This window comes from Chelonoidis abingdonii, chromosome 1 (assembly GCF_003597395.2).
Source record: "Chelonoidis abingdonii isolate Lonesome George chromosome 1, CheloAbing_2.0, whole genome shotgun sequence".
NCBI classification, from domain to species: Eukaryota; Metazoa; Chordata; order Testudines; family Testudinidae; genus Chelonoidis; species Chelonoidis abingdonii.
This window is the reverse complement of record NC_133769.1, coordinates 35,661,731-35,682,999: the sequence shown is the minus strand read 5'-3', so window position 1 is coordinate 35,682,999 and position 21,269 is coordinate 35,661,731. Positions and strand designations below refer to the sequence as shown.

The 21,269-nt window shown below is 41.9% G+C and overlaps 1 protein-coding gene across 6 annotated transcripts in view; it reads right to left on the bottom strand.

The window, feature by feature from the left end:
* Positions 1 to 21,269, bottom strand: part of LOC116828374 (chemokine-like protein TAFA-5) — a 659,974-nt gene that overhangs the window by 184,189 nt on the left and 454,516 nt on the right. The window lies entirely within an intron of this gene.

Genomic DNA, 21,269 nt, shown 5'->3' with positions numbered 1-21,269 from the left:
ACATAAGAGTGATGTTGTGATAAGCCCCTTCTCTCTAGGTAGTTGACACAGTGGGTTTATGGAAATGTACTACACGGGTTGAGAATTTAATGCATGTGCTATTAGACAGCTATTAAGATTTCATTTGTTTTTCTTCACAGGGAAGATGTAGAGCAGATTTCGGCAACCTTTGGCCCGCGGCCTGCCAGAGTAAGCACCCTGGCGGGCCAGGCTGGTTTGTTTACCTGCTGCATCCGCAGGTTTGGCCGATCGTGGCTCTCACTGGCTGCGGTTCGCTGCTCCAGGCCAATGGGGGTGGTGGGAAGTGGCGGCCAGCACATCCCTCAGCCTGAACCGCTTCCCGCAGACCCCATTGGCCTGGGATGGTGAACCACTCCAGTGGGAGCCATGATCAGCTGAACCTGCGGACGTGGCAGGTAAACAAAATGGCCCGGCGTGCCAAGGTGCTTACCCTGGTGGGCCATGGGCCAAAGGTTGCCGATTCGTGATGTAGGTATATGTTTGTAAAAGTTTATAATTTAGAGATGCTCCTTCATAAGGAATAGTATTATGAACACAGGAATTTGGAGATGTGCCCTGGAGATGGGGCCACATGGCCGTGCAGCAGGTCACCAGAAATGCTTCCCAGTTTGTTTTACTAAAGTTTTATTCCTTTCTTATTCACTGGTTTGTTATTTAATGAACCCCAAGATTGTTACGCTATTCAGCATGAGGAAGGGTATTAAAATCTGGCCCTTAAATGTTTAATTAGACAACTGAATAGATAATTGCAGAAAGACTCTGACTTAAAAAGGTGAGCAACTAAGTAGCTATTGTCTCCAGTTTATCAGGTCTGTATTACTACAGTATAGACAGCATATAAAACAGGTCATTGTTAATGTTCCTCTCCACCACGTAAAATAACCCTTATCCAGCAGAGGAGGTCTTTAGTAGGCCTCCTATACTTAAAATGTAGACCCAGCATTTTCCTATTTCCTGATGAGGTGGCAAAACTGCTCAGTCATTAAATATAAGATTCTAAACCGTTCTCACTGTTGCAGAAGAGTGGCAACCTTGAGTTTGACACTTCCAATGTTCTGGTTTTCCCTCCTTTAATAACAGAATAATATTTGGTTCAGCTTCGGGCTCTAGTAATTGACATGACCACTCCTAAATCCTTGGTTCATTCTATAAGCATGTTTTAGATCACCTAATTTTGTCAATAAGCAATGGATGGTAGTAAATGAAAAGACTGGTTTATTTTAAATACTAATTGTCTAACAGATCAGGAACTAATATTGGTCAAGCTAATGGCTACTGAGGCTATAACAACAAAACAGGAAAATCTTTTAGAAGGATATGGAAATCAGAGTAAGTCAGGAAAAGTGATACACATTTACACTACACCCACCATATTCATTTACAAAGTCTCCACCGTGCTATCAACAATTTATTAACTATTTAATGCTATACTTAAATATTCTATTTGGCATCCCTTGTTATACAGTTTGGCTCTTCATCCTCCTATGAAAAGCAATTCATATAAATACAAACCTGAGACACTGTGTGCAAGCTGTTAGGCTGAGTTATAAACAGTTTAAAAGATCCATAGCCTATATGCTTCCCAAACAGGGACTGCTGATCAAGACATGCAGCATCTATAGCCTGGCTCTGACATTGCCCTTGCCCCATTCACCTGTGCTACAGAGGAAACAGAATCTCATTTCCCTAATGCACTTGGACAAATGTACATTTTATCAAAGAAAGACTTTTCTTCCTGACCCTGGAGGGTCATCTATATATGCTCTGAAGCATGGGATTGATAACCAGAAAAGGATAACCATCTGTCCACACAAATGATGTATATTTAAAAATCATGGCAATCAGAGATGAGAACATCCTTCTAGAATATTAAGGAAAATATAGATTAAAAAATTAAGAAATTTATACTAGGGTTAAACAATTTTTAAAACCCACAACAATCTCTCTTCTGTTACATGTGGTGTTTTAATTAATTAATTAAACAAAACCAACTATGGCATCAGACTTTGGGCAGGGGAAAGTGACACTTGTTTGATACAGTATTGGTATGTTAATAATGTGATAAATTTACCTAATGCTTAGCACTAATCCTAGAAACTATTGAGATGAACTTGATAAAATCTGCCCTTAGAGAAATGACTTTCCACTTGTTTGAGGAACATGTCTAATTGGGTTTGAAAATGGTTTCTGATCCACTAATCTATAAATGTATTTTTAGAATGAATTGGTCTCAGGTTTTATATACTGATGAGTCTACATCTGCTGGGCTTTTGGTAGCATTCTCATTTTTAAGTGTTTTGGAGATGAATCAATGCACATTTTGACAGATCAGTCTCTCTCTTTCATCTTGATTAATCCATTAAAGTTAATGCTTCAGACCTCATTTGCAGCAGAATCTCCTTGAAAACCTGGAAAGGTAAGTTAATCATGGAAACAAGGTGAGGCCACATCGCAGTGTTTGAAACATCCATTCTGATAACTTGATTAGTGGATCTAATATGTTAGGGAATTATTTTAAAACGAAAGATCTGAATTTATAATTTAAACTTTGCATTACCAACTGCCAGACTTTGTCAGCAAAATCAGAATATGAAAGAAATTGAATTAAACGAGTGGCAAATTTTAATGCAGTGCAGAGACTGCTGAAGACCATCAATATTCAAGTAAACACTGTAAGATAAATATATATCAATGGGATACAGCAAGTACACAGACAGAGAGGAGTATTAATGTTGAAGACTTTCACTAATATGCAATACCCACATCAAAACAAATAAGACTGCAAATACATCAGGACCACAGTTTTGGTTACTCCAGGAAATGTTTCTTTCCCTCTCTTTCTGCACACGCCTCTGCTACTCATGAAAAAAACAGCTATTTAGTACTGCATTATGCTTTCTTCTACTGAATGAAAGATAAAATGACAAATAATTAAGTAATTAGAGATTGTAATTAAATATAGAAGGTGTAATCATTAGTTAAAATATAGTCAATTTGTTTGTTATCTGGGGGGCTGTCGCAACACAGAAGCCATCTCTACATATCTGACAAAGCCTGGTGCATCCCCTTTCTTGAACAAATAGCTTTTTAAATTTAGTACACCAAGAAACATATTGCATTTAGCCTTTAGAGAGCCCTCAACTGAAAACAGGCCCCACACTTTTATAAGTAGCTATTTGAATCAAATATTTCAAGTTCCTGGGAAACACCGCCCACCCTTACAAAACCAGTGATGCACACAGTTGTGTTTACTACTCCCTGAGAGACAAGGTGGGTGAGGTAATATCTTCTATTGGACCAGGGTTTTTTTTTTGATGAGAGAGACAAACTTACAAGCTAATGCAGACCTCCTTTTAGGTCTTTCTATTCCCTGACACACAATTTTTATTTCCTCGCCCAGCCTTTCCAGGAGAAAATTCTGGTTTGAATAAATATGTATAAACTTGTAACTTGCTAACAAATGCTAATCTCAAAGGTACAATGTGGAAAAGGCAGATTCTTCAAATTCCCACAAACGGATTACTTGAGAAAGTGTATATAATGTTTTCTTTACCCATTATTGCTGTAAGACACATAACACTTGAAGAAATCTCAAGAAGCTCTCATTACAGAGACGCCCAAATGTACATAAGGTATCTGTGTTTTTTATTAGAATGAGGTCTCTATCTCTGAACAAAAGTGAAAATATGAATTTACACTGTATCCGTATGCAAATATGAACTGATAGACTGAAGTACTAACAAAGGGAACAAGTTATTGCATCTAGGCAACATTCAGAAGACGAAGGAATTTAGCAATTTTTAACTTAAAAAACATTTAGGGTAAAGTCCTGTTCCCATTGAAGTCAATGGCAAAACTCCCATTGACTTCAACGTATCCAGGATTTCACTGCTAACCTCTGAAAAGATAGGGATTGATCCTGCTCCGATTTAAGCTGAGGGAAGCATTCCCATTTACTTCACAGGAGCAGAATTCCTTCCTGTGATGGTATGGAATAGTAGGTGAAACTTCTTAATTCAGCAGTAGTTCCAGAGTTAAGAACACATTATTAGCCTTTTTTTATGTCCCTCTTTCCCCTAACCCCCCAAAAACCAAAGAAAGAAATGAAAACAACCAACCAAAACCAAAAGTCATATTGGACTCAAAATTGCTAGGTCAGTTTTGGGGCTGTGGTTAATTTTGCTACAAAATTTGAAGTGGACTAGACATGGAATTTTGAATATGACATAAAATTAAATACAGCTGCGAAACAGTTTAAAAACATTTTAAACTTTTTTTTTTGCCACTTTTTAGCAAAAACTAAAAGAAAGAAGAGAGGAAAGGGAGAGAAATAAAGCTGGCTTCTCAGAATCTCCTGGCTGAGACCAGGACCAAAATTAAATTGATTAAAGACTCACTGCAAGGTTAATGGCATCTAATTTAGGCATGTCTCCAGGCAATGTAGACTCTTGTGACCTTAGTGCAGCACATCAAAGGACTGCTGGACACTGATGCTGGTAAACCAAGGCCCAGCTCTTGCCAAGGCTACAGGCATTAGCTAAGAACTGAAACTCACAGCTGGAGACCAGATCAGTTTACTTATGTGTCAGTGTTAGGTATTAGTTTTATAAGAATGCATTTAGTATTCAGACTCTACAGAATGTTTGTAAGTTGCTGCATGCATAAATCTTATTTATAATGTCTGTATTCCATGCTATAAGGAAATATGTATGTTTTGCTTTATCACTTTAAAAATGTTTACTCTAAACTCGTAAACTCAGATGGGAAGATGTTTCCTACACCTGTCCAGAAGAACTATCAAAATCAGATAGGCCATCAAGGAATGAATGTGGCGTCTGCAGGTTCAGCTGATTGTGGCTCCCACTGGCCGTGGTTTGCTGCTCCAGGTCAATGGGGGTGGTGGGGAGCGGCAGCCAGCACAGTGGGAGCCACAATCAGCCAAACCTGCAGATGCAGCAGGTAAACAAACTGGCTCAGCCCGCCAGGGTGCTTACCCTTGTGAGCTGCATGCCAAAGGTTGCCAATTCGTGATGTAGAAATATGTTAGAAATGATATGTGCAAGGAAGCTTGTTTTATGGACTTCGTGACTGAATGAAGGAAATAAAACAGAGGAAAATTTGCCATCTCTTTGCTGTTTGAACTCTCATAGGGCCAGGGACACTAAACTGAATCAGAAATCCCCATGGGTTACCCTTGATTGTGCCCTAAAAGACATTTTGAATTGAGGTCTCTACAACTCAGTCACTCTTAGAACTTACATTACAACTTATCTGGGTATATATACTTGCTTGCTTTAACCTGTAAATAACTCCCTCATTTCTCTTAGTTAGTAAACCTTTAGATAGTTTAGTGCAGGATTGGCTACAGGTGTTGTCTTTGGTGTAAGATCTAGGATACAACTGATCTGGGGTAAGTGATTGGTCTCTTGGGACTGGAAGCAACCTGAGTGTTTTGTGATTTTTGCTGTAAGTGACTCTATTTATCACTAACTCCAATTATCCTGGGTGGCAGGATAGACTGTGACTGCAATTTAAGACTGTTATAGTGATCCAGGAGTTCACATTTGTCACTGGCTTGGTGAAATCTTATTACAGAACATACTACCAGTTTGAGATATCTGCCCTGTTTTTGAAGAGCCTGCCCTGAGGCGCTCATGATCATAAGCCGCTCCTGACAGCATGACAGAGACCTAAGCTTTCTTTTTTGGGGGAAAAATAAATAAAAATTAAATCACTAGACCTCTTCCCAGGAGTGCTAGAGCTCAGGCAGGAGCTCAATTGCTACGGCGAATTATCAATGAGAACAAGAGGTCTTTTGCCATCAAAAGGCTCATGAAAAGGTTTTCCGTCCTTCAGGCCTCAGGGGTACATTTCCTCCCCTGCAGGCTCTCTGCTGTCACCCAGGGTATGTCTTCACCACAGAGTTAATTCAGGTGAGCAACATCAGGGTCTGAGATCCCAGGGTAGCCTACCTCAGTTGTGAGTGGCCAAACTGCAAAGCACTATTTGAATGCGTACACTCAACTGCATCCACACTGGTGTTGCATTCAGTGAATTGTGGGAGAACCTGTCTGTCCTTCTGGGTAGGGGGATCATGGGAAGGCATTGGAAGACTATCAAAACTGGAATGGGTTAGCCACTGCAACGTGGCAGGTTATCAGCCCAAGTGTAAGCCGCACTCAGACTTTAACCTATACCTCTGCACAGGCCAACTAGTTTGGGTGTAAAGTACCCTTACACTCAGGCAAGAGGCTTGTGTGTGGAAACAGGAGCTGGGTTAAGGGCAACACCGAAGTAAGAACCCACGTTAAATCTGCAGTGAAAACAGCCCCTTAAAGCAGGTAGGGAGAGGCAGATGAGAAGACCAAGGGAGGAAGTCCCCTTCCTCTAGATCTACTGAGGACGGTAGGAAGGAAGAACCCCCCCAGAGACTCTTTGGAATTTCTCAGCTACAAATCCTTAGGAGGCTCAGTTGGATCCACCTCCCCGTAACTCTTTAGGTTATCTTCCCTATGCTTCACAAGGCTTATCTGGGGCTACTCCTAAGCCCCCATTAGGCTTCGTACTTTTGGGGCTATAGCATCCTCTCTGTATCTTGATAGACTTATTGGGAACAACCACTTGCACGCACACCATAGGCTCACCCAAAAAAACAAAGAATATATAATAAGTAACCACCTCCACAAAAGACTAGCTTACTAAGTGACTTGCCCAGAATCACATAGGAACTTCGTGGCAGAGGCAGGGAGAGAATTCAGTTATCCAGAGCAGCATTCAGTTGCCTTAACTGTGAGACCATCCTTTCTCTTTCTGTAATCCCCTGCTTCCTTCACTACCTGACTTCCAACCTTTGCAAGAAATGAAGCAGAAGGAGCTAGGAAGATAATCTAGTTCAAACAGCCTCCTTTACTGCACAACTCTGATTCAGCCACAGAACACCGTCCACCCTATGTCGTGAATGAGGTAGGGGTCCTGTGGAAAAAATCAGTGATCATGAAATTAAAGGCTCTGAAAAATTAACATTAATATCAGCATTTTCTAATTCTTGATGCTTGACACTGCAACCTTAATTATGTTATTTTAGCTCAGTTTTTGTATGTGTAACTTCCAAAGTTTTTAAAAAAGCACACTGAAAAAACCCAGAAATTCCATCATATGACATCATATTGACTGACACCCACATAGTTCATCAGCAGGGTTAGAATCTTTATTTCCACCACATAGACCTCCACAACTTGAGCTAATGAAAGAAGTGATAGCACTAACAGTAGATTTCACAGCTGTTTGCTGATTGCTGACAGCAGAGGAAGGGTGAGAGTCAGGAATCTTGGGTTTCATTCCAGGCTGTGGATGTGAATATGCTCTATTAGGCACCAACTGTTCTGCGCATTTCCCCCCCAAGTATGTCTCCACTCCCTCCAGATTATCTTTATCCTAGTCCTGTCTTTTCCTCATCCTTCCTCTTTGTCCCAATCCTTGGCTTCTCACCATGCCAGTCCCCACACCTCTGTTTTCTCTTCCTAGTCCTAGTCTCCTTTTCCATAAATCCTAAACTCAGTCCTCTGGACTCCCCCTCCTAGTCTCCTTACCCAACCAGACCCCGACCCAATTGTTCCCCTCCTGACTCCTTATTTGATCTTTCTCCACCATCCTGGCCTCCAGTTTTTCCATCTGCCCCCATTCCCACTGGCCCCCAGCCCCAATCTCTCAGACTCCTCATCCAATCTCAGTATCCCCACCAATCCCAGTTATTTGTTCCAGGCACTTTGCCCAGAGATAAACCCATGTGTATTGGGATGCCTTTGTACCCTGTCCAACCTACTGTCTCAGCAACCATAATACTAAAAGCAAAAGCAAAAATGGTTAGTTGTGTGGCAGGCTTTACATATGAACTACGATAAATTTTCATAGAAAGGAGAAGAGATAGAGGAGATGTGATTGAAGTGTTTAAGATTGTGAAAACTAGTTAAAGCTGATCAATCCTTACATTTTAGCTTATTTATTTTTACAGTATCTACTAATATGGTACAGGAATAAGGACAATTAATAGCATATACATTCAGAACAAGTGAAAAGGCATTCTTCATCACACAGTGTGAAGGCCAACTGTAAAATTGAATACCATAGGAGCGCAGAGTAAAACATAGCACATGAAATTTTATAAAGTCTGGAAAAATTTATGAAAAATGGAAACTTTTACCTACATAGGTTAAGATAAGATTTAACTGAATTTGAAGCTAGAGACCATAGGATGATCACTATAGAGGTAAGGAAAGAGATCACATCACCACTCACATATATAACAATGAACAATTGAGTTAGTGCCACCCTTTTGAGTACCAGACATTCTGGCATTACCAGAGGTAGGAAAGTGAACTAGAGAAGCAATAGTCTGATCAGATAGGACAAATACTATGTTCCTGTGCTCAAAAATGTTTACAGAAAATGGAGAATTGAGTGTCAAGATTAAATATTTCATAGATAAAACTGTCAAATTAATGGAACAGTGCAATTCACTTAGCCCTGGTCTACACTACGAATTTAGGTCAAATTTAGCAGCATTAGATTGATTTAACCCTGCACTCGTCCACATGATGAAGCCATTTTTGTCAATTTAAAAATCTCTTAAAATCGATTTCTGTACTCCCCTCCGATGAGGGGATTAGCACTGAAATCGACCCTGTTGAGTTGAATTTGGGGTAGTGTGGACACAATTTGACTATTGTGACCACTCTGGACAGCACTCTCAACTCAGATGCACTGACCTAGTAGACAGGAAAAGCCCCACAAACTTTTGAATGAGCTCCAGCGTGGACTGAACGGGAGGTTCTGGATCTGATTGCTGTATGAGGAGACGAATCCATGCAGGCAGAATTCCATTCCCAAAGATGAAATGCTGAAATATTTGAAAAAATCTCCAAGGGCATGAAGGACAGAGGTTATAACAGGGACCCACAGCATTGCTGCCTGAAACTTAAGGAGCTCAGGCAAGCCTACCAAAGAACCAGAGAGGCAAACGACCGCTCCAGGTCAGAGCCCCAGACATGCCGTTTCTATGATGAGCTGCATGGCATTCTAGGGGGTGCCCCTACAACCACCCCACCCCTGTACTTCCTTCCTTCCCCACCCCTCCTGGGCTACCTTGGCAGTTATCCCCACATTTGTGTGACGAATTAATAAAGAATGAATGAATTTGAAACAACAATGACTTTATTGCCTCTGCAAGCGGAGATCAAAGTGGGGAGGGGAGGGCGGTTGGCTCACAGGGAAGTAGAGTGAACCAAGGAGGCGGGTTTTCATCAAAGAGAAACAAACAGAACTTTCACACCGTAGCCTGGCCAGTCACGAAACTGGTTTTCAAAGCTTCTCTGATGCACAGCGTGTCCTGCTGTGCTCTTCTAACCGCCCTGGAGTCTGGCTGTGTGTAATCAGTGGCCAGGCGATTTGCCTCAACCTCCCACCTGCCATAAACATCTCACCTTTACTCTCACAGATACTGTGGAGCACACAGCAAGCAGTAATAACAATGGGAATATTAGGTCTAACTGAGGTCTAACTGAGTCAGTAAACTGTGCCAGCAAGCTTTTAAATGTCCAAAGGCACATTCTACCACCATTTTGCACTTGCTCAGTCTATAGCTGAACTGTTCCTTACTACTGTCCAGGCTTCATGAGCGATGGGAACAAGGGATAGGGTGGGATAGGTGCGACCACTCGGTGTTGCTGACTGGGAGAGCAGCCTGAGGCAGAAGCCTCCATGTAGCATGATATTCCAGGCAGGACTGAATCTCCATTAGATGAAACTTAAAGAAGAGAATGACCTGGAGTCATTCCCATTTTTGTCCAGGTGCCCCGACCGACCTCACTGAGGCCAGCCAGGAGCACCCCTGGGACGATGATGATGGTTAGCAGTCGTATTGCACCGTCTGCCATCCGCAACGCAAGGCTAGGGGATGCTGCTGTGTAGCACTGCAGTACCACATCTGCCAGCAGCACCCAGGAGATATACGGTGACAGTGAGCTGAGCGGGCTCTATGCTTGCCTTGGTATGTTGTCTACATGGGTAACCCAGGAAAAAAGATGAGAAATGATTTTTTGCCGTTGCTTTCATGGAGGGAGGTTGTCATAAATAGATAGGTAAGGTAAGGGTTAAGTTTCTTTTACCTGGAAAGGGTAACCACACACCTGACCAGAGGACCAATCAGAGAACTGGATTGTTTAAAGTCAGGGGCGGGAATTTGTATACTCGGGGTCTTTTTTGTTTTCTCGCTCTGGATAATCAAGTTTCTCATAACTTTTATATTTAAATTATATACAAATGTGACGACACATAAGCAACCAAAGCCTTCGGCTATAGGAGCTTGGTTGTACGAATACTGATGTGATGTGTGTTTTGTTGTTTTCTCGGCTTGAGTTAACAGTCTATCTCTAATGCATGTATCTCCAAGTTTACTACCATGTGCTACAAGGAACCTAGCCAGCATTCGCATGTGGCTTTGGGATTGTAATTATACATGTTTGTGATTGGTTTGACTGGTTTAATCGTCGCTATCTTAAAAATCAGACTGTTCTCATATTGTCTTATTAAGCATAAGAGCCTGTATTAGATTTTTAATGCAGAAGATTAGTTTCATTATTGTTCTTTCTTTTATATATAACTTTTACTTTTAAACACTTGGAAGTTGCTTTCCAGGGAGGCAAAGGAAGGGAACAGCGCGGTGATGGGCTATTATCCTAATGCTTTCAGGAAAGAGCAGGCTAAACGGGAAAGTAAAAAGAATCACCTCATGTATCAGTACCTGTTCCTCAACGGAGATAAGGCACGGGAAAGGCAAAGCCAAGCTGTTGATTTTTGCATCAATTCTCATGAGAGTAAAAGCTTATCTCTGGAAGAGAAACAGTTTCGTGATAACCTCAAGCTAGACCAAGAGCAAGCGTTGGAAGGAGGGGAAGGGGTATTTCTCCCCTGGTTTAAGCATCCGGATTTGGAATTGAGGTTCCACTAAGGAGATGGGACACCCAAGAAGAGGAGGGGGATCAGGCCCCATCAAATTCCTGTCGTGAGCGAGAATATCCAAGAAAGGTAGGAAGCTTGGGGAGTTCAGGTAGCCGCCAGATTATGGACAGCACCAAAGGTCTGCGGAGGGCTATTATAACAACTGGCGGCGAGAGGTTAGGAATTGCTGTAAGGGTGGGATGCTTGCCTGTTTAAATTCCAACGCCCTGTGTCTGAGCCGCTCGTCGTATGTTCTATCTGTCTTCGTTGATTGCCTCTTTTCTTGTGTGTTTTTCGGTAGGCCACCTCTTCTGCTTGAAGTTGTTCCTTCGTGATTGCCTTATTGGCTTTTGTTCTACTTCTTGTGAGTTAGCATCCTGGGTCAAAGCTTGTTCGGCTTTCATTGAGTCAACCTGCTCCTATGTTTATTTTCGTGTGTAAGCTTGTTGCCGGCTCCTTCCTTTTTATGTCTCTGCTTCTTGATCAATGTTATGTTTTGTGTTGGAGTCCCTCTGGTGTTTGTTGTCTGAATTGCTGGCTTCTCGCCTCCTGATTGCCTAGCAAATGCTTGACTCTGTAGCTTCTGTTTGATTGTTCAATTGCCTAACAAAAGCAACTGGTATTCACTGTGTGCGATTGCTGGCTGGGTAATTAAGTCCCATGTTTAACAAAGATCTGTAATGGTCTTTTAATGACTGAAAAGGCAAGCTGCTACAGCAAGCAAAAAAAAAAAATTTCACTCTAGCACTTTGAACAACCCCCTTTTCTCCTGCTAATCCTAGCAGGAAAAAAAAAGAAAACTAAGGTAGTACTGGTTTTTGGATTTTTAGATCCACCTGCTGTCACACATGTGGGTATAGCCTCTGTCCAGACTGGACTTAGATGTCCAAAATCTGGGCGGTTACTGAACCTCAGCTCCTACCAGCTCTGGATATTTCGCGCCACCAGATAGAATTGTAGGCCTGAATCCCCTGTCTCTCTTTGGTCCCAACCTCCTGGGACACCCAGATGTCCACAATCCTTGGAGCTCAAAACGCAAGGGAAGAACCTTCCCCTCTTCAGGCTGCCTTTGGCTTGCCTGGTGAGTATTCACGAATACCGGTTTCTCTGGCTTCCAAGCAGATAACGTTATCTACCTCAGGAATTGAGATGATCAAAATGCCAACGTGGCTTTGCCTTCCCAGTGCCTGCCTCCGTGAGGGAGACAGAGTACCTGATACAGAGGTGATTCTTTATTATCTTTCCCCGTAGCCTGCTCTTTCACCTGACAGCAATGAGAAATAGCCACAGCCTGGCTTGTGTCCTTCCTTTGCTCCTAGGAAACAGCAACTTCCACACATTAAGAAAGATTTATATATAAAAGAGAAAATATAAACAATAACTCATGCATTAAGAACATAACAGGCTTTCTTGCTTATTCAGAAAATATAAGGACACAAGTCTATTTAAAAGATAGCCCGCATTAAACCCAAGTCAACCAGATCACAGACAATGTAAATACAACAAAGCTCTCAAGCCGAATTGCTTGAGGGTTCCTTTGTTATCAAGATTGTGTAGGAACACTTGGGATAAGAGCGTTAGGAGGAAGCTTTGTTAACTCCACAGCGCGGAAACAACAACAGACAAGCCATCCACATTTTGTACAACCCAAGCTCTCATACCGAATTTGCTTTGGGGTTCCTTGTTCCACAGACTTTTGGATCATATTGATGAATAAAGGAGTTAGGAAGAAAGCCTTGTTACTCAGCAGAAAACCAAATACCGAGTATACAATCCGCCCGACCTTAAACAATCCAGTTCTCTGATTGGTCCTCTGGTCAGGTGTTTGGTTACCCTTTCCAGGTAAAAGAAACTTAACCCTTACCTTACCTATCTATTTATGACAGAGGTAGTGAGGGGAGCCTGGCGACATGTACCCGTAACCACCCGCGACAACGTTTTTGCCCCATCAGGCATTGGGAGCTCAACCCAGAATTCCAGTGGGTGGCGGGGACTGTGGAATAGCTACCACAGTGCAACACTCTGAAAGTCGACACTAGCCTCGGTACTGTGGACGTACACCAATGACTTAATGGGGATATACACAATCAACTGTATCAAATCAATTTCTAAAAAAATCAACTTCTATTAAATTGACCTAATTTTGTAGTATAGACATACCCTTGGAGGACCATGAAGTTAAAGTCCTTCAATAAATGTGATAAATCTATACTGATCATTCCAAATGCTAGATTCAACATCTGGATCCCTAAACCACCTAAAAGAATTTCATTGTAGCACACGTGAACACAACTGCATTAAACAAGTGAGAAAAATTGCTGAGTCTATTATTCATTGGATCCATAAAGAAAATGGGTGCTACAAGTATTGCTGAAATTATATTATAAATCCATTAAATATTTCAAAAAAATGTATCTCTTATTTTTCACTGTATGGCCATAAGATATATCTTGCAACATGGATTATATGTTCAGCTTTCATTGTCTGCATTACAATCTGCAGTCCCATGAATAAAGCAAGATTTCCCCATAAAGAGAACAGCATTACATAATCACATACTTTTGATAAACTAAATCTCAGGTAAAAATACTAGTAGACTAAGAGGCAGGAAATTGCAACAATGAATGAATGAATATAGGACAAATGTTAATATTTGGGCAATTCCAACTATTTTATGTCAAAATACACCCCTCTTTGAAGATCTGGCAGTTCAATCAAAAACTACACAAGGCTCAAATTGGGAGGTGAGATGTGACAGAATGGATATTTGTGCTGAGATATAGCATTCTTTACCTATTCCAAGGTGCCTGAACGTGCTCCATAATCTCAGCTTCCATTCAAAAAAAATGAAGTCTCTAATCCTTATGGTGTGAACCAAGCGTAATTGATGCAACATCTGTCTGAGGGCTTGTCTACATCGAGACATTCAGGAAAATTAATCCAAATTAACTAAATATATGAATATAAAGTGGATTAGTTAAAATTCATTAAACCCTGGTGTGAACACATTCATCCAGGGTTAAAGTGGATGGTCTTAGGCCAAGTCTATACTACAGACCTGTACCAGTATAACTGCCTGGCTCAGGGCACCCCTGAGCAACACTGTTATACCAACCTAGTCCCCCATGTAGAAAGCACTATGTCAACGAGAGACCTTCTCCTGTTGACATGGCCACCACCTCTTGGAGGCTGGATAAAGAGGTGAATTTGATGACAGGAAAAGCTCTCCTGTCCACATAACACTGCATGGTGGGGAAGAAGCTCTCCTGTCAGTGTAGAAGCATCTTCACTTAATTGCCACAGTGGTGCATCTGCGCTGATACAGCGTTTTAAGTGTAGATGTGCCCTTAGTTCAGTTTAGTTTAATTCAATTCGTTTCCAAAGTGAAAAAACTAAACTGCAGTAAGGCCACTATAATTCTGAAAAACAATGTCCACACAGGAATTTAATGTGGTTTAACTAATTCACTTCAAATTCACATCTTTAGTTAATTCAGATTAATTTTTCTTCATGTTCCCACGAAGACAAACCCTGAGTCTGCAGAAAACATGAAACAATAGCTCTGAAACTTGTGAATTCCCCCATTCATCTCACTTAGGCCAAGTCTACGCTCAGAAGTTACAGTCAACCCAGCTATGTCGTTCTGGGATGTGAAAAATCCACACCCTGGAGCAACACAGTTAAGCCGACCTAACCCCTGGTGTAGACTGCGCTAGGTCAACTGAACTGTTGACCTAGCTACCAACTCTCAGAGAAGTGGATTAACTACACTGACAGGAGAATCCCTCTCATTGTTATACTGAGTGTCTACATGGCAATGCTCCAGTGGCATAGCTGTAGCATTTCAAGTGTAGAAAAGCCCTCAGGCACTAACTTAGGCACTCCATGATGACAATATTAATATTTAAATAACTTCTCACTGGTCAGAGCACAGAAGATAGGAGAGGTACAATCACAGATCTTCACAGTCTATTGTAAGTGGCAAATGATTTTGGCACTCAAAGTGAATGGTATGTGGGAAAGTACTGTGACACTCTGTACTCCTGAGGGAATTCTGCGCCACCGTGCGTGCGCAGAATTAATATCCACTTCAGATTTCTTTGCTTCCCCACAGAAAAAAATGACTTTCTGACAGGGAAGCAAAGGGAAACTGCAAAAACAGTCACACACCACTCCCTAGCAATGCAGGTACAGCATTTCAGGCACCCAGGGCAGCCGGCAGAGAGGTAAATCACTGCAGGGCTGGGGACACCCCAGTCAGTGGCTCCTACTCTGAGCTGCAATCAGCTGCTAGTTCCAGTTGGGTTGGAAGCAGGAGAGGATAGAACTTCCTTTTCCCCTGCAAGGAGTGGCTGGGGCTGTGTTAGACCAACTCCCAGAAACTCCCCCAGATGCAGGAAGCTCAGTATCCTCCCCTGCTTCCTGCCCCCATCACTCCTCATCTGTGGGGGGAGGGGTCACTGTATGGGGTGCTGCTCCACCATCCACCCAAACCCTGTGCATCCGGACCTCCCATACACAGACATCCCTGCCAAGCCTCACCCAATATATCCAGAACCCCCTAGACCTCCATACCCAAACCCCATGCCACTGAACCTTAATCTCTGCATCTGGAGCTCCCCCTGTACCAACCCGCTACCTCCAAACCTCCACCCTTGTACCCAGACCACCCCCCACTGAGCTCTCTGCACTCAAGCCCCCACTCTGATGCCCCACCCTCACACTACCCTGAGCCATGACATTCAGACACCCATTCCACTGTCTGCCAATTAGCTGCACCTAGACCCCCCCACTGAGACCCCCCACCCAGACCCCTATGATGAGCCCCAACAACCTTCACCTGGAAGCCCCTGCAGAGTTCCATTGCCCCTGCACTTGGAACCCCCGGCCCCACGAGTCTCTGTGCATCCAGATCCCCTGCGCCCAACTGGGCTGCCTGTACCCAGATTGTTCCACACAGATTCCTCTCACCCCACACCTGGATCCCTCCACACTGAGCACCTCCACCCTTGGTTGAGCTTACTTGCCCCACACCTGGTGCAGAGGGACATAGCCCCAGGGTGTTTCTGGGACAGTCCTAGGCCTTGTGCTGTATCAGGTGCAGCCTCACCACTGAGTCCGTGTCCTGGGGGTGGGGCTGCAGATTGATCTTCCACCTTCTTGCAGCCAGTGGCCTGTGCTCCCCATGCTGGAGTCTCTGCATTTATTTATTGACAAATAAAACTTGCAGAATTTTAAAATATTGTGCGCAGAATTTTTAATTTTTTGGTGCAGAATGGCTTAAGAAGTAACTCTGTGCCCCAAAGCAACACCCTGGCACCTCATATTCACCATAGTGATACGATTATGATGCATCCTGTACAAGATATATCATGTGAGGTATCTATGGAAAAGTTATGGCTCACTGCATATGGTTATCCTATTTGTATGAATGAATCATTTTGTATATGGAGTTATGAGTATTGATAATGTATTTGTATTTCAAATGTGCTTACACTTAGGGCTTTGTCTACACTGGTCTTTCATTGGCAAAACTTTTGTCATTCAGGGGTGTGAAAAACACACACACCCCAAATGACAAAAGTTTTGCCAATAAAAAGTGCCGGTGTGAACAGCGGTTTGTCGGCAGAAGAGCTTTCCTGCCGACAAACAGTTCTTACACTGCGTATCTTTTAGCAGCACAGCTATGTGTCTAAAAGGTGCATAGTGTAGACATAGGCGAGGTAACACCCACAAAGCTTTACATACCGTCTGCCAGCACACTGTGAATGGACTATTCAAGTTGAATGGTCCATCAAGAATGAAAAATGGACCATGGGGAAAGCTTATCTTCACCTGATGAACTGTCCTGGGGACATTTCATCAGCCTATGGATAATGGCTGCCATGACTCATCGAAGCAGGGAAAGGCATGTGACTATATCACATGATATGGAACTCCATTTTGGTACCTGTATTTTTCCACAAACTGGGCAGGGAACTTGGCTTGAAAGAAAGGGGTTACCACCATATGGAAGAAGCTATAAAAGGGGGATGTGACATCCCCAGTTAGCCTCACTCCCCACACAAGAGAACACCTGGAAACATCTGAGGAAAAAAACATGGAAAGAGGGCAACTGCTGATCCCAGGCAGGAAAGAAGGAAGCCTGCTTGTGCATGAAACTTTGGTGGACTGTTTACTATCTAAAAGGGTGAAACACTGCTTAATTCAAATCCTATCTAATATATTAGGCTTACATTGTGTTTTTATTTATTTGTTAGGTAATCTACTTTGATCTGTTTGCTATCACTTATAATCACTTAAAATCTATCTTTCTGTAGTTAAGAAATCTGTTATATATTTTACCTAAAACTGTGTGGTTTGAGTGAAGTGCTTGGGGAAAAATCTCAGTTCAGGAACAAGGGTTGGTGCACGTCCACATTCCTTTGTAGAAGTGGTGGACTGAATAATAACTCCTTTACTGGTCAGGCTTTTGATGAGGGCAGGATGGTACAGCTCCAGGGTCCTAGGCTGGTGAGCTGGGGGTATTTTGGCTGGAGCCATTCTATTGTTAGTTCATGAGTGGCTGAGAAGAAGCCTTCATGTAGCTGTACCTGGTTGTGTCCCTGCCTGTGTGAATGCTGGTGGGAGTGCAGGATTGGGAGTGGTCTGCAGCTTGTCACAGCAACACAGAGTGAGAGGGAGCCAAGGCTGGTGAGTCAGAGGGTTCAGTGGTAGCCCAGTTCCAGGTTGCATCCGGGGGCTGGGGGGTAGGGGACCTGTCACAAATACCACCATTTATTTTCTTCCCCATCAAGGAAGAATAAAGCACAGAACTATGAGTGTAATAAAATCCTACTGAGGAAGACCTATGCCTGAGGAACCCCCATTATAATTTATTCTGAACATCAGTACACAGCATTGACATCTCCTTGCATCTCAAATGGGTGGAGTGAGGAAAAAGTGTTGTTGACTCCTGCCCCACCCTACCTACACTCGAGCCATGTAGACAAAGTTAATATAACTATTGCGCACTCTAGCTGACATGTAACAGCTGTTGTTTTCTATCACCACAGTGTTTGCACTTCAAAGCTCTTTGGGGGCATGGACTATCTTTTTCCTATGTGCTTGCACAGTGCCTAGCACAAGGCTCAAGACTGGAGTTCATAGGCACCAGCACAATACGTATAATGTATAAAGATATAGAGTGACATAGAAGTTTCATTTCACTTCGGGACTTGTAGTGAATTTCATACTAAATTGCTGTTATCATCTGCATTCTGTAGTTGACAAGCCAAATAAACATATGGCTCAAAAATATGTATAGGAAAGGTCAGCTAAAGAAACATCTTAAAGAGCATTAAATGAAAAATCACCAGCCAAGCTTTAGCAAAATCTTAGGAATATAATTGAGAAATCAAAGAGGTAAAGAAAAGAGTTTTGAGGAGAGGAGAGAAACAAGATATAGGCTATACTGAAGAAACCCAGTGCAAAAAGAAACTCACACAGCCCAAGCTATTTGGAAAACATTATATTAGGTCCCTCACAAATCACTGGCTCTTCTGAATTCTCAGTCAGAAATATACCAAAATCTTATAAATAACATTTCTAGGAAACTATGCATGCTTTTGGATCATAACCTGAAGGCAACTGATAAATGAACCTTTTCATGTGGTTACAGGACTGACTGAGAATAAATAATAACTGAAAAACTCCATAAGTACTTGTTCACATATCTGAAGTGGTTTGATACAAAACAGTAGTAGTAAACTTGTCTCTGTGTGCCTCATCGGTATTTTATGTTTATTTGCTGCAGTTGCATTATAGAATCACAGAATCAAAGAATATTAGGGTTAGAAGAGATATCAGGAGGTCATCTAGTCCAATCCCCTTCTCAAATCAGTACCAACACCAACTAAATCATCTCAGCCAAGGCTTTGTCAAGCTGGGCCTTAAAAACTTCTAAAGATGGAGATTCCACCACCTCCCTGGGTAACCCATTCCTGTACTTCACCACCCTCCTAGTGAAACAGTGTTTCCTAATATCCAACCTAGACCTCCCCCACTGCAACTTGACACCACTGCTTCTTGATCTGTCAACAAAGACAGTTTATATTTTTCTTTTATGGAGAACATTTTTTAAAAAAATACAAATTCTAACTTTCAAATAGCTTATGTTTTAAAGGGACATTGCTAGGATATTCTCAATGATTCTGGAAATACATTTTCTTTTATTTGAAATACGCTCTTCAAAGCTTAAAAACTAAATCATTTCTCCCCCCTCCCTCTTCTATCATATACACCAACTTGAAAGGTTGTTACTTTCAAGTTGTTCTTCATCTATTTAATAAGAGAGAACAAGAACTCATTTGTTTTGAAATAATAATACAAAAGGAATTAAGAAAAGAAAACAAGATTGGGTCAGATCTGGTGCATGTCAGTGTCTCTTTAAATAGAAACTTATTTTTTTCCCCACAGGGCTGTGGATATCTCTGTTCTGAAAGCTTATTTGTCTCAAAGATCAGAAAGAAAATAAAGGATTTAAACTAGGGACTCTGAACGGCAAAAACATTTTACCAGTATAAGCTGGAACAAATTGTGTTTTTGCTAGTAAATATTCAGTTGGTGCTCTGGAATCAAGAGTCATTTTACAAACATTTCCTGTTAAAATTTTGTTATCTGCTATACAGATTTCTATGCTGCGATGTGCCAATACATATGGATAGTTATCAGCCAGTAGTACGCATTTGCTTAATGGATCCAACATCAGCTTTTGTGACCCACAAAATATCTGTCTGTCATCCTTCCCCTCCCATCCTCTTTGTGTTATCTCCTGCTGTTTGTCTTATTTTAGGACCCAATCCTGTTAGCATGAGTAAAGTTGCACATGTCTTTTCAGATTTGGAGTCTAAGGCCCTGACCCTGCTAGGTTAGGTGCACAGTCACATGAAATGGTTTATTTATTAATTGCCTTCAAGTTATGACCCAAAAACATGTATAAGTTGCCATACAGGCAAGGATTTTGGTTCTGATTTTCAGAAGTGCTGAGCACCCATGACTACAATTGAAATCAGAGAGGGCTGAAGAAGCTCAACATACAAGGTGCCAATTAGGGGACATATCTGACAAAGACCCAAAATAAGGACACTGAAAAGTTAATCATGGAGGAAACTTAAAATGACAGGGATCCTTTCCTTTAGTGTAAACAGCTCGTTCTCAAAAAGCAGCAGAGAATCCTGTGGCACCTTATAGACTAACAGACGTTTTGGAGCGTGAGCTTTCGTGGGTGAATACCCACTTCGTCAGACGCAGGTAGTGGAAATTTCCAGGGGCAGGTATATATATGCTAGCAAGTAAGCTAGAGATAACGAGGTTAGTTCAATCAGGGAGGGTGAGGCCCTGTTCTAGCAGTAGAGGTGTGAAAACCAAGGGAGGAGAAACTGGTTCTGTATTTGGCAAGCCATTCACAGTCTTTGTTTAGTCCAGAGCTGATGGTGTCAAATTTGCAGATGAACTGAAGCTCAGCAGTTTCTCTTTGAAGTCTGGTCCTGAAGTTTTTTTGTTCTTTCTCAGTTTAACAATTCTGTGTTTGGGATTAACACCATTTTCAGGAACAAAAGTGAAGGGACAGCACATTTCTAGGTGACATTGGGACTAAAATGAGGGACATCTTGCAACACAAGGGACATTCCAGAGCTACTGTGCACAGTATCACAGTATCAGGTCCTTTGCCATCACCTGTTTTGTAACAGTCATGCATACCTACTGTGGCATACATAAGCAACAAGTAACTGATGTGAAACGTTGTGAAGAAAAAACAATAGCCTGCAATGCAGCACTGCTCATTTAGAAGTGAAATACTGTACTTCATATGATACATTTTTCTGCTTCCTCTTATTAGATCTATTGTATGCCAGTAGAACTGAGCCTTTGTTTTTCTCTTAGCAGAGAGATTTATATAACAAGAGTCACCATAGGAATGTTTTCTGGTTTATGCCCATCATATAGGGGAAAAAAAAGTTCACAATGCATAAAAGCTATTGCAGGGACCATTGTTTTGTTCCCTGATTGTACAGTGTCTTCCACAATGGGGCCCTCATCCATGACTTGGGCTCCTAGGGGCTACCACAAAACAAATAATAAATAAAACAAAATAATGTTTAGGACTTGAATCTTGCTAAAAAATAATAGCCAACATTTTCAACTAGTGATTCTGGGTACCCAATATGAGTCACCGTAAAGGGTCCCAATTTTTAGAGTGTTTTTTCAGCAAT